The sequence below is a fragment of the Chroicocephalus ridibundus genome, chromosome 1 (assembly GCF_963924245.1).
Source record: "Chroicocephalus ridibundus chromosome 1, bChrRid1.1, whole genome shotgun sequence".
NCBI lineage: Eukaryota > Metazoa > Chordata > Aves > Charadriiformes > Laridae > Chroicocephalus > Chroicocephalus ridibundus.
The window spans coordinates 13,298,234-13,311,498 of NC_086284.1; the positions used below are offsets into that span (position 1 = coordinate 13,298,234).

At 46.0% G+C, this 13,265-nt stretch overlaps 1 protein-coding gene across 8 annotated transcripts in view; it reads left to right on the plus strand.

Annotated features, from left to right (window-relative positions):
• The first annotated feature begins 531 nt into the window (after positions 1–531).
• The window catches only part of FAT3 (FAT atypical cadherin 3), a 425,569-nt gene continuing 412,835 nt past the window's right edge, over positions 532–13,265 (plus strand). For all 8 annotated transcript variants that reach the window (XR_010070308.1, XM_063329048.1, XM_063329074.1 and 5 more), the window contains exon 1: positions 532–563. The gene's annotated coding sequence lies outside the window, so the exon portion shown is untranslated. The remainder of the gene's footprint in view (positions 564–13,265) is intronic.

Here is a 13,265-nt window from a genome sequence, read left to right on the forward strand (position 1 = left end):
GCAGCTGCTTGGGCTGGGGAGAGAGGGATGTTACCGGAGGACCTGCCTGTTCGTATTTTTATCCATCTATCTATTTATGTATATTTTTTTTTTCCCCCAATGCTTTTAGAAGGGAGGGCTCGCATTGCCCCCCTGGTTTGCAGGCACCGGGGCGCTGGTTGGAGCTGGGGGGGAGGCGCTGGAGGCAGCGGGGGGAGCCGCCGTGGTCCCCCCAGAGCCCCTGCCGGGCTCGGCGGGGCAGAGTTGGGGTTTCCCCATCCCCATCGCGCTGCCGTGGGACTGCCCTCAGCATCCCCGGGACGGCCGACACTGGGAGCGTGTGGGAGTGTGTGTCGTGTAAGAGTGTGTGTGTGCGCAGGGGCTGGTGCGTGCCTGGGGGGTGTGCATGCAGGGGGAGGCGCTTGGAGGGAACCTGCTCCGGCTGGGGATGGGTTAAAACGTGGCTCTCCCGGCTCTAACTTCTGCTATTAAAGGGAATAATCCAGCCTCTCCTGCCCACTTTTTGAACGCCGCTGGATTATTTGCAGGAGGAAGAGAGCCGCGCTGCCGCGAGAAACGCATCAGTGGGTGCCTTTTTCCTTTTTTTTTTTCTTTTCTTTTTTGGTTATTGTTGCTGGTGGCTTCGTGCACTTGCTTTGTTGTTGGGAGGATTAAGGGTTGCCGAGTGTCCTTAGTCCCAGATCCAATTAAAATAAATGCAAGTAAATGGGACATAAAGGGAAGTCAGTGCTGGCATCCCGGCAGAGGCACTAAAGCATCAAGATTGGTTAAAAGGAAGAGACTCGAAATGAATACGTTCCTTCTTACTCATTTGCTTTCCCTTCGCAGCTTTGTCAGACAGGCTTAGAGAGGTGCATCGTTTGATCGGGGCTTCGCGGATCCTTAACCAATCTCTGTCCAGCAGAAAGAAAGAAAAAAATACATCTTCTGCACAGGCATTGTAACTTAGCTCTCGTTTAGCAAATGCATGGCTTTAGGAAATCTGGTTTGAGTTCTGAGCAAAGGAATTAAAACTCAAGAGAGGGTGAGCTATGAGAAATGCAGAGCAGAAGCGCTGCACTGTTTCCTAGTCAGTGCCCGGGCTGTGTGCTTTTCACTGAGGGCTTATTCCTGGGCTGGAGCAGTTGTGCAGAGGGTGTAAGCATTAGCTGGGAAAGCAGAACAAGGCAAAATAGCCTGCCTAGTTCTTGGCTGTCTTTTTTTCTTCCGGCTGACATACAGAGGGCTTATCCTCCAGTTGAACAAAAAGTTACTTTTATTGCTTGGAGAGAGGACTTGGTGGTGGATGCGAGAAGAGAAGGAATGATCCGTCCGGAGCCAGCTTGCCTTTGGAGAGTGCTGCTGAGAAAGAGCTTACAGCCATGATCTTTGTGTCCAAAAAACACTGGAGTCTTGTTGAGAGAGCCAGGTAGGAGCCAATGTAGTGCAGGGCTGGAAACTATGGATATCCCTCTGCCTGATCCTTTGGTGGTGCTAGTGTTGTAGAAAATCAGCAGGTTCGCTGTAGTTGCCTTGGTGCAGCAAATCATACTGTCTTTTTCTTTACTTTTCCTCCTTTTTTTTTTTTTTAAGTTTGATTTCTAGCATAGCATCTGTTGGCATCTTAATGACTGTGCTCCGTACCCGTGTGCCGATGGTACGCAGGATGCTGTGTGTTACCTTACTGTGTTGTTATCCTGTGTGTGCAGGACGGTGATGGGGTATAACTCTCCCGTTTTTCCTAAGCGCTGGCTTGCGCCGTTTCTGACATGAGGACCTTCTATTCTACCAGGTTGTGTTGTCACGGTTCCTACCGTCAAGGTGCGCTGTTGTGACCTGATGTCCTCTGGTTGATGGATTCTGTCAAACGCAATGAAGTGAGCAATTAGGAGAGAGTTAGGGTGTTTAGCCATTGCTTGTTAGGAGCAGTTTGTAGCTGCTGTTCCACTACAGATGTATTTCTGTGCTGAGTTCTCAAATGTCTTCTGACACATGCCAACTGCATTCATGCCACTTGTATTTACAGACAGGTTTTTCTGAAGGACAGAAAGTTGGTTGGGATGAGGTTTGTTTTAGCATGGGGTGCCAGTGCGAAACATCATACTTCTGGATGCAGGTTTGAATCCCTTACAGTTCGGTGGTGCCTTAACAGTTCTCAACTGCCTGACGAGTATTTCATTGCTTATGTGAAGGTTTTCACGACTTCTGCCTGCAGTTCATAACACAAAAGCTGCTGGCACTGTTAAGATCCTTACTGTGCCGGCTGGAAGTCCCAAGGCAGAACGGGCAGGGAGTCAAAATCGCTGCGACAGAGGTGAAGTCCTGGCTATGCTGACTTCAGTGGGAGTTTTGCCATAGACGACAACGGGCCAAAGCTTCGATCCGGAAGTAGTCCTCCCTTCTTGTTGGTAATCCCAATGTATGCTCTAGGGAAGCTTTTGCTTTTTCTGCTGCCACCCAGACTGTGTCGGTTAGTGCAGAGAAGATGTCAGTCTCTTAGGATGTCACGCTGTGCCTTTCAGAAGCCCAGCGTTCCTGGGGAGGAAATCAGGGCAGTAATAAAACCCCAAATGTGGACACATGCTGGCTGCCCCTTTGCTCATGTCCCGAGTCATTCCCAGGAACACGGGTCCGGCACTCTGCACCAAGCAAGATGAGCTTCTTCAGCCATCAGTGGAGGGAGCCGCCAGTGGCTGCAGCCAGTCTGTCCCCCGGTCCCTGCTTCTGCATTTGCAAATTATCGGTTGAGTGACAGACATTCAATATGTGAAGCAACAGTACATTCATTAATTCAACCCTACTTAGCCCGTGCACTCTGAGTGAGTTTTCTATGTGTATGTGATCCAGCGAGCTATTCTCAGAGACACTTCATATATCCAGCATCTGGATAAATTTTTATGTTAAGTGGCAGCGACAAATGGAAAGTGTTTGATACTTTTTTTTTTTTTTTTATTTAACCACGTGGAAGGTGTGTGGTGCAGAATGTTAGAATCTGCATTTAATCAGTGGTGGTTGAAAGCGGGTCCAGGTCATGGCCATGTAATAAAATTGGTCCTTTCAACCAGAATGCGTTGCTTCAGTTTATTATATTTAGTGGCATACAAGAGGATTTCTTAATATACAATGAAGATGTTGACTGGGATTGAGGTATTTGGATCTGTCTGATATTTTTTGAGTGTTTTCTTTTTTACAGTGGGAACACTGTGGTATCTGTAATTTTAGCGCAAGACAGCTTTCTTCTACCATGCATTCAGGCCAGACTTTTAGATGTTTTGCTCGTGTATGATGATGAAAAGAATGAAAATATAAACTAATGTGGAACTGAGTAGCCTGTCTTCCATGTGCATCCTTATGTCCTCAGTTTAAGAGATTTAAATAAGGAGAATATCCTAAACAGTTATAAATTATACCTTGTTAGTGTCTCTTGGCTTGTTTTCTATGAGAATTTTTGCATCTAAACCAAAACAGTCCTAATTCTCATTTAATTTAGATAAGTGCATAGGCCTCATTTTGTCCCGATATGAAAAATGGTAGATAAAAAAAAAAAATGGTAGACTGAAGTCGTACTAGTGATGTTAAAATCTGGATGAGTGTACCGATGGCAAGTAAGTTTTGGGCACTGTTAGCACTGTCAGGATGCAAAAGATGGCAGTGCTGTGAAGAGGGACCCGAGCGAACCCCGCTGGGCTGCCCTTCAAACCTCTGCTCTGGCATTTGCCCCGACCTCCAGCTTCTGGGTTGTTGGGTTGTTTTTTTTTTATAAGTGCAATTCAAAGAGCTGACGATAACCATTGACATCCTCTGCTCTGTGTGTTGTCTAAACCCTGAGGACCGTATTGTCTTGAGCGCTTGGACTTGAGGGCTGAGCTGGAGGCAGGACTTGCTGGGTCTTGGGCTAGAATATACATCATGTAGTGCTTGGAGAAACACACGGTTCTTAGCTTGCTTTTTGCTTAACTTCATATAAAAACTGCAAAATACAGAGTAATTTTGGGTGGGATTGTTGTTGCATGGGATCAGTTGAAACGCTATCACCGATCTTAAAAACCTCCTGATTTCACTCTTCTTTTTTTTTCTTGAAAGAATCAAGAGCAGACCTTGATGTGAGTGGTGGAGGGTTTTGTGTTGGAAAATTCTCCATTGTCTTATCGAGCTGTTTTTGCTTTTGCTGCTAATCTTGGTGTATGAGCCTGGCTACTATAATAATTATACCTAAACGTGTCTGTGCCTGTACTGCCCATCATCCACAGTAAATCAAAGCATGGACCCTGCAGGCACTTACAGCAAGTTGACACAAACAAGAAACACCAGTGGCTTCGCCTGGGAGAAAACAATATTTTATTTCTTTCTCCTGGATGACGCCCCTACTAATTGTCCAGCTTTCAGTCCATGAGCGTGACTTCCTTTGACATCAGCGAGCGTTGCCTTGATCATCACGTGCCTGCCAGCGGCTCTGCCCCCAGTTCGGTGGTCCTGTCCCTCCGCTCCTGCCGAGTCCACGGCACCATCCCTCGGCTGCAGAGCTGGTGGGAGAGATGTGGCAACACGTGGGGTGGCTCCTCTGGGCAGAAATCCTCCTCCCTTCCCTACTGTCTGAAGGGATTTCTCTCTGCTTTAAAAGGCATCTGTGATTTTTTTTTATTATTATTATTTTTTTATTTTTAAATGGGTTTAGCATTGCATCCTGAGATGATTAGGGGAGTAGAACATCTGTCTTATGAAGAAAGGCTGAGGGACTTGGGTATTTTCAGTCTGGAAAAAAAAAAGACTGAGAGGGGATCTTATCAATGCTTGTAAATACTTAAGGGGTGGGTGTCAGGAGGATGGGGCCAGGCTCTTTTCAGTGGTGCCCAGTGACAGGACAAGGGGTAATGGGCACAAACTTGAGCATAGGAAGTTCCACCTAAACATGAGGAGGAACTTCTTTCCTGTGAGGGTGGCAGAGCCCTGGAAGAGGCTGCCCAGAGAGGTGGTGGAGTCTCCGTCTCTGGAGACATTCCAAACCCACCTGGACGCATTCCTGTGCAACCTGCTCTGGCAGGGGCGTTGGACTAGATGATCTCCAGAGGTCCTTTCCAAACTCTACCATTCTGTGGTGCTGTATTAGGCTTTCCAGGCAGGTGGCCATCAACAGACTGAGTTAGTCCATTTCTGTCTTCATTGGAGCTGGTGGTGGGGTTCAACGCTGACTGTAATAAGAGTTGGTTTGGGGCCATTCAGGGCACTTCTTAAATCCTGCCCGGCAGCATATCCAGCTTCTTAGCTTGGTCCTGTAGAGCATCTGGGGAGGGGAAAATAGTTTCGATGACTTCCTGTAGTGCTGGTGAGAAATGGTCTGTCACCAGCCCTGGAAGTGCACAACACAACTTGTCTCTGCTTGCACTGTGCAAACCGGCTGTAAATAACATTTCTTCTGTGTCTTTGCAGACTTCAAAGATTATTCCAGCTGTTGGAGGAAGCCTAGTGAGAGAGGGTAGCTACAAGTTTAATTGTGGCTTCAGGACTTGAGCTAAATCAAAATCCAAACAATCTGATAAAAATTACAGGCACTTGAATGTTGTTAAAGGTTAAAAGTGAGCCCTCTTCGGAACAGCTATTAATGTTTTACATCTTAAAATAAAGGAGCTTATTAATATTCCTAAATAACATTGAACATACATTACATTTTTGCCTTCAAACCATCTGAGCACTTCTCGTGATAATGCAGATTAAATTTAGTGACAAGTACAGATAATGACAGTATAAATGTCAGTTTTGCTATCAGATGCGTTGCAGTGGTATCTTTTTAATATTAAAAACATGATTGTGTCCCATATTGCTTAAACAAATCACAGCACCCAGAGTCTTAAAAGGATGTCTCTGTGTTCTGCCACAGGGTGAAATCATTTGTTGCGTCTTCATATTTAAATAACTAGTTAACAATTTTGACATTTACATGTCTGGGGTGTGTTTGGGGTTTTGTTGCGTGTTTGTTTTTTTGTTTTTTTTTTTTTTTTAAAGCTGGTATTTGAAATTCTTTCATTTGTGTGCTCTAAGTGTCAATTAAGTAACAATAGCTGACGCTGCGGTCAGGTGAGTTAGGTCACTGTTTGCATGGCAGCATCCTTGTGGTGTGACTGCGTGCGAGGTGGAGTTCCCAGTTTGTGTTTCATTGGGATGATCCTGCTCTATGGATTTTCACTGCAGTGCAATGCATACGATGGATACACTGGCAGTCATTAAACCCAGAGCTGAGGTTTTGCATGGGCATGTTTTCCAGAGGCTTGCTGTGATATTTTTTAGTCTGAATTCAGACACCACTGTTCGCCGTTAGGATCTTCAGCGGAGCTGAATTGCTGGTTTCCTTTGCAAAAGCCCGGCCTTTTTCTTTGTTCTTGCACTTTGCAAAAAATGACATTTTTTTTCCTGCTTTGCCCTTTATAGTGGGTGTCAATAATATTGTAGTGGTCCAGACCTAGAGAAAGCCTGTGCTATGCAGAAGGAAGCGTTCCTCTGGCAAAGAACTAGAGGATTGGGTGGAACAACAGGAATAATAATTATTACTATTGTTATATTAAGCTGGAGGTTTTCATTCAGGGCCAGGATGCAAACAGAGTGAAAAGGCAGCTGTTACTTTCCAGTAGCCAAAAGGCTTCAGTTTTATCGGATACTGAATAGCCGGCGGGTGACATGAGGGACGGCGCAGAGGCAATGTATTGTTAGCATCCTAGCACCTCTGCCGCTTGCCCAGAGCTGGGAGGTTGGCTGTTGCCGGAGTTCTTGGGAGTTCTCGTGGAGCAGGCTGGCTCTAAAGTCTTGCAGTTGACCTTCTGTGTGTGGACACATCTCTCTCCAAATGATGTTTGAGCTTTGGATCACCTCTGACGTGTCGGACGGGGCTTTGCCGGCCTGCCTTGCAGCAGGCTGCTGGCCCGCTTCCCTCCGCTCCGCACGGCAGCATCTGTTTGGGAGGTTCTTTACCCAGCATGGTTTGTGCAGGGAATATTTAAAGATGCCCACAAGGCTCCTTTGGTGTGGTTTATTGCATTAGTACAAAGCAGCGTGATACAGATCATTAGGAGTATGAGCAAATATTCTTTGTGCTTTCGCAGCCATATCGTGAGGTCAGGAATAAATGGGGAGGCACGTACGCTGCTGACGGGGCTTTGAGAATTGACTCTCGCCAGTACGTGATGTGTCTGTCTGGCAGTGGTTTGTCTTCGGGCAAATTTACATGGTGAGGTTTAGGTGGACTCATGCTGGGGTCCAGGTCCTCTGAGCTTGCACAGTTCATGCCTGGGCTCTGCTTTGGAGCAAACCAGCAGACAACGGAGAGAGTGAGAGCCTGAAGGGCCCTGCTGGAAATGACACCTGCAGCGATTCCCTATGGATTAGTAGGGTATAGGGGAAAAGACCCGCATACTATGTTAAATCACCAGGATGCGGAGTTTTGTTTCATTTTTGCTTTCTCTCTGCGTCCTCAGCTGTTTCCAGAAGCTGCATCCTGGAACATCCTTCCCAGAGCTGTTTCCTTCTGTGTGTAGCTGTTTAGGGACAGCTAAAATGATTCTTAACCATTAATAAATGCCAGCTGGTCCACCACTGACTTTTCCAGGTGTAGGGTGTGAGTATGGGAAGACTAAGGAGAAAGGGGAAGGGAGGAAAGGGGGCATTTCAAGATGAGTAAGGAGTGAGTAGAGGGTACCCCCGTGTCTGGGCATGGGTTAGTGAATGTTGGGGAGCAAAGGGTGGGAAAGGAAACAGAGGGAGGGTGCTGTTTTCTGATGGTGGTGACTGAGCAAAGGAACGTGGGTGTTCTGGGGTCCTGGACTGTGCTAGGTACCTGGCTGGTGAATGCGGAAAGGGGGATGCGGAGAGGGATAGGGAGCTATATTAGCCTTCACTTTAACTGGTTTGGTTTTTTTTTTTTTTCTTTAAGCTCTGTTAAATACCTGAGATTTTCAACATGGCTGAAATAATACAGTTAATGTCTTTGTTTGGTGTTCTTAGACTGAGAAGCCTAAAATGTGCTTTCAGACTTAGTTTTTCATTAGCTAACTGTACGTGCAAGTCGCAACTGTGTCTGCATGTGGATCTGGGGAGACAGTGGTGTACGGAGGATCTGGCTGAGACTGAACCAGATTCAAATTTTGGACTCTTATCAAAGTGTTGGTAACTTTGTGCGTGTTTAATCCCTTATGTTGTTGGTTTGTTGTTTTATCTGTAAAAATTATGATGATGATAATAATAATAAAAGGAATTTTACTACCTAGTCCCAGAAGCTTTGAATGAGTCGTTATTGTGATAGGCAGACAAGAGCTAAAGGAGCGTGTTTATTGCAGCAATTCATATCACCTCTCTCACTAACTCTTCTGAGAGATTTCCTTTTGGCTTCATAATTTCTCTGCCGCGCAAGTACGTTTTAGCCAAAGTGTTTGTAAAATGAATTTAGCATTCCATCACTCCTGCAGATGTAACAGATCTTTCACAGTCTGCTTGCAGTGTATGCCCTGCAAGAGGCTGTTCTGCCTGACGTACTGGCCTGGCTGCCATCTGCATCAGGAGGGTCATTGGCAAGAGGGGAGAATTTGAAGCATCCTGCAACGATCTCCTCTTGTATGTATAATTTACCTAAGCCTTTTACATCAAAACAGAGAGTTGAGCCTTTTACATCGAAAGTAATTTGTCTCCCGATTGATGCATTGCTGGAGTCTTGGGAGGGAAAGCAGTTGAGTCACCATCCCTGGAGGTATTTGAGAGACAGATGTGGTGCTGGGGGACATGGTTAGTGGGGGTTTTGGCAGTGTTAGATTAGCAGTTGGACTCGCTGATCTTAAAGGTCCCTTCTAACCTAGGCAATTCTGTGATTCCATGGTCATTACTAATTTGGGTAGTTCTGTTGGGTGTGTCAACCTTGCATCTTGAGGGTTGCTCAGATACTGCCATCAGGACCAGAACTGCTCTCTTAGCAGCCAGAGGTCAGCCCTCCATTGAGGAAGGAGCTTGTGAACCCCAGTACTCGTGGTGGCTGCCAGTGCTCCCAGGCAGCTGGTGACTTGCCCAGCAGCTGTGTGGAGAAGGCAGGTTGGGCAAGGAGCTTGTCGTGGCCACGGAGCATACTGTGCTCTTGGCCATTTTTGCAGGTGCTCTTCAGGGGTTATATGGAAATACACACTGGCTTTAATAGGAATCATTAAGCAGAAATTATGTAGGTCATTATCCTGTGTGGAGTGGGAGTTCTTCTGCAGCACGCGTGTACATTGAGGACTGTGTCTGTTATTGTAGTATGTCCTTACAGAGTTTAAATAATGTTGCTCTTAACGTGTTTTAAGGTTATTCATAATAGGATTGGCCACCTTCAGGGTGCACTTTATGCGTGGGCTGTCTTTATTGTACTGATGGCATAACTACATTTGTTGCTGAAGGTTAGCAGAAGTCCTAGTTTGTACTGTCCTGTTGGTTAAGTAGTGCTTGGCATTCATGGAGTCATTTTCAATCCACCGCAGTGAAGCTGAGATTAGAATCTGATTCTTTGGATTTCAGACAAAAAGAATAGCGATTTCTTCTCGTGAGTGTTCGTTTCTCTGCCAGTAGAGGCTGGATGACTTAATCTCTGCATATATCAACACGTTGATCAAGTTTCACAGCAAAGTATCCAGGGGTAACTATAACAAATATTTTAAAATGTAAGCCCGGGTTGTAATTTAAGGCCTTGCTTGGTTATACAGCTCTGAGTGTAATGGGAGTGACAGCTCAGGGCTGGATTTTAGGGTAGCTTTATCTGCAGTAATACTCAGCTGTAGGTCTATCAAAACAGCCTTCCAAAGCCAGGGCTGCCTGTGGCATGGCATTTGATCAAATATGCCTTAATAAAATCAGTGCGAGGTTCCACATCCAAAGGAAAAATTGAGTCTTTGAGAGTATCTCCCTTTCGGATACCTGTTACGAAGTCGTAGGGCTGAGATCCTGTGAAAATGACAAAACTGGATTCATTTTGGACATGTTTCCTGAGGAAGATGTGGCTGGTTGGTTTGCTCCTTACGTCCTTCCTTACGTCCTTCCTTACGTCCTTCCTTACGTCCTTCCTTACGTCCTTCCTTACGTCCTTCCTTACGTCCTTCCTTACGTCCTTCCTTACGTCCTTCCTTACGTCCTTCCTTACGTCCTTCCTTACGTCCTTCCTTACGTCCTTCCTTACGTCCTTCCTTCCTTGTCTTCGGGTAATGCAGTGAATGTAGGGCTCATGTCCTGGGTGGAGATGGGAGCAGAGCCCTTTGCAAAGCGATTGCTGAGCTGCTGCTATTTACGGAGCAGGATTTTAAAACCAACCATCATGCAGAGTTGCATGCCATGCCTTGCGAATGGGGGTACTTCAGCTGCTTATTCCAGCATGTCAACCCCAGGTGGAGCTGAGAGCAATCAGGAGATTGTTGAGATCTAGATGCAGAAATGCCGTAGACTCTTCTCTTCTCTTCTTTCCCATTGCCAGTCAGAGCCTTTCATTTGAAGTAATGTTATTTTTGTCATGAGCCAAACAAAACCACAGAATTAAGCTAAAAACACACCAGACTGTGGGTTTCAAAACTATCAGTCAAACTGCTAATTTTAAAGAAAAACCTTTCTCTAGCTGGCTTTCCTGTACTGATTCTTTTTTAGCTCTCAGGATCTCTTCTGTGTTCATTCATGAGTTGATTTTGATGCTGGGTCACTGGGACGACAGGAATGAGAAGTGTGGGTTTTGCCACTTTTTCCAAAACCAGTAACTCTTTCCTCCTTAAAAGTTTGGACCCTGAGTGCAGCAGATTTCATCGCTGGCTGTATTGTGAACGTATAAAGGTTTGGCATCTTCTTAATATCCAGACTTTCAAATCCAGCCAGAGATACTCACTTAGTAGTTATGGAATGAAGAAATAAGTCTGCAGACCAGCAGTTCCCCCAAGGAAACTGTTTTGCTGTCCTTGTCTTTGTGCCAGGGTTCTTTCCAGTGTGGACCACCGAAACAAGAAACTGAAGGGAAAAGTGGAAATTCTGAAACTCTTTACAAGTTTGGGAATATTTCCCAAATTCATTTGGAGAGAGATGTTACTGCCCATCACCTGCAGATCTGGTATTGTACAAGTCTGCAGTATCTCTGGGGGTGAAGTTTTAAATACGGGTGTTGGCCTGGTGGGCTTGTCTCACCGTCAGCAGTAAGTCCCAAAGCCGTATCTCCTAGGAAGGGATTAGTAACAGGCCCTCATACTTCATTTAAATGGACAAACTTGTGCTCCACCTGCAGTGCTACTACAGAGACATGGGACTGTGATTTGTTCTAACAACAGCTTTCTCTAATGACTTCCCAGAAAACATTTAGTATATCTTGGTATTTAGTGTGTGGGTGTTTCAGAAGAAGAACCTTTAGAAGGAGGGAGCTTATGGAGCAGTTTGATAGGAATGACTGATAATGACTCAAAATGCTGCTAAACAGCCCTGAACTGCTGCTATCTGGTATGGTCTTGCCCAGAGCTTCGGAGCCAGGCCCTTCAGGAGACTTGGTTGCACCTATGTGCTGGGGACACAGCTTCAGCCCACAAGCACGTAGTTTGTTTTACTGGCAAATAACAAAAGGCTTCATGAGGAAGGTCAGGATCCTTACTCACTCCCATCTCAGAAAAGAAGGGATCGTGGCTGAGGCAGATGAATTGACTTGCTCTATGGCCACACAAGGGTTAGTGGTTGAGTACGTTACAGGACTCAGCTGTCCTCAAATTTCTGATGAGCTGCAGACCATGCTCAGCAGTTCTGCCCAAGAAGGAAGATGACACTTGTGGTTTCCTTTGGGTGGGAGCTTTTACTTAATATACAGAGCTGCTGGACCCAGAAGGAGAGCAGTCCTGGGATAGGTTTGGTGGTACTGCAGGCCCCTCAGCTCTGTTTCTGTTGGGTAGCCCTCTTCTCCCTTTTGCCGTAGGCTGGCTGATACACCATTTCCCTCAGTATAAACCAATACGGAATGTGCTCACTGGTTTTGTCAAGGATCAGAAGAGCACAGAGATGTCTGTAAGATGTTTTGGATCCACATTCTTCTCCTGCCATAATGTTTTTCTGTTAATCTGGGGGTCTTGGTAGACAGTAAATTATCCATGAGCAAGCAATGTGCCCTTGTCGCCAAGAAGGCCAATGGAATCCTGGGCCGCATAGGGAAGAGTGTGGCCAGCAGGTCGAAGGAGGTCATTCTCCCCCTCTACTCTGCACTGGTGAGGCCACAACTGGAGTACTGTGTCCAGCTCTGGGCTCCCCAGTTCAAGAGGGACAGGGAACTACTGGAGAGAGTCCAGCATAGGGCAACAAAGATGATGGAGGGATTGGAGCATCTCCCTTATGAGGAAAGGCTGAGAGAGCTGGGACTTTTTAGCCTGGAGAAGAGAAGGCTGCGGGGAGACCTTATGAATGTTTACAAGTACCTAAATGGTGGGTTGAAGGAGGATGGAGCCAGACTCTTTTCAGTGGTTGCCAGTAAGAGGACGAGGGGTAACGAGCACAAGCTGTAACATAGGAAGTTCCGAACAAACAGTTCTTTACGGTGAGGGTGAGAGAGCACTGGAACAGGCTGCCCAGGGAGGTTGTGGAGTCTCCTTCTCTGGAGACTTTCAAGACCCGTCTGGATGCAGTCCTGAGTGATGTGCTCTGGGCAATCCTGCTTTAGGAGGGGAGTTGGATAGGTGATCTCTACAGGTCCCTTCCAACTCTGAAAAATTCCATGATTCCGTGATTCCAGCTCGATTGGAACCAAGAATCACCTGCATTTTCACTGAAAACCAAAGCTTTGTGATTTCAGCCTTTGGGGTTCTCTTTCCTCTTGTCGTTTTACTTTATCTTGTGCAGTCTTAGACTTTCCCTGTTCAGAATGTGCATGTATGTGTATAACGAGGAGTACATAAGGGAAGATACCAAAAAAGAAGAAATCCCAGTTTGTTGCCTTGCTGCTCCTGAGTGTCTCCAGCAGTACAAACCCTGGCTACATCCTTGCCTGTGCATTGAATAAGCTTGTCCCCGCTCTGTCGTGGTAGTGAAGTAGGATCATGTTGGTTAGGATGCTGTGCATGTTGATTTAACTCAAGATTTCCCTCCTGCTCTTTCTTTGCCTGTAAGAGACACTTAATAACAGCATAAAAGTAATTAAGTAGTGTTTCTCTAGAGAAAAGAGATCCAGATTTTAAGGTAGTCAGAAGTCATCCATGAGCCTTCACAGAGGTGCATTTTATCTTCGTTCAGGCTCTGAACGGGTGCCCCTCCATGAAGAAGACAGGTCTCCTGGGCTCCTTATC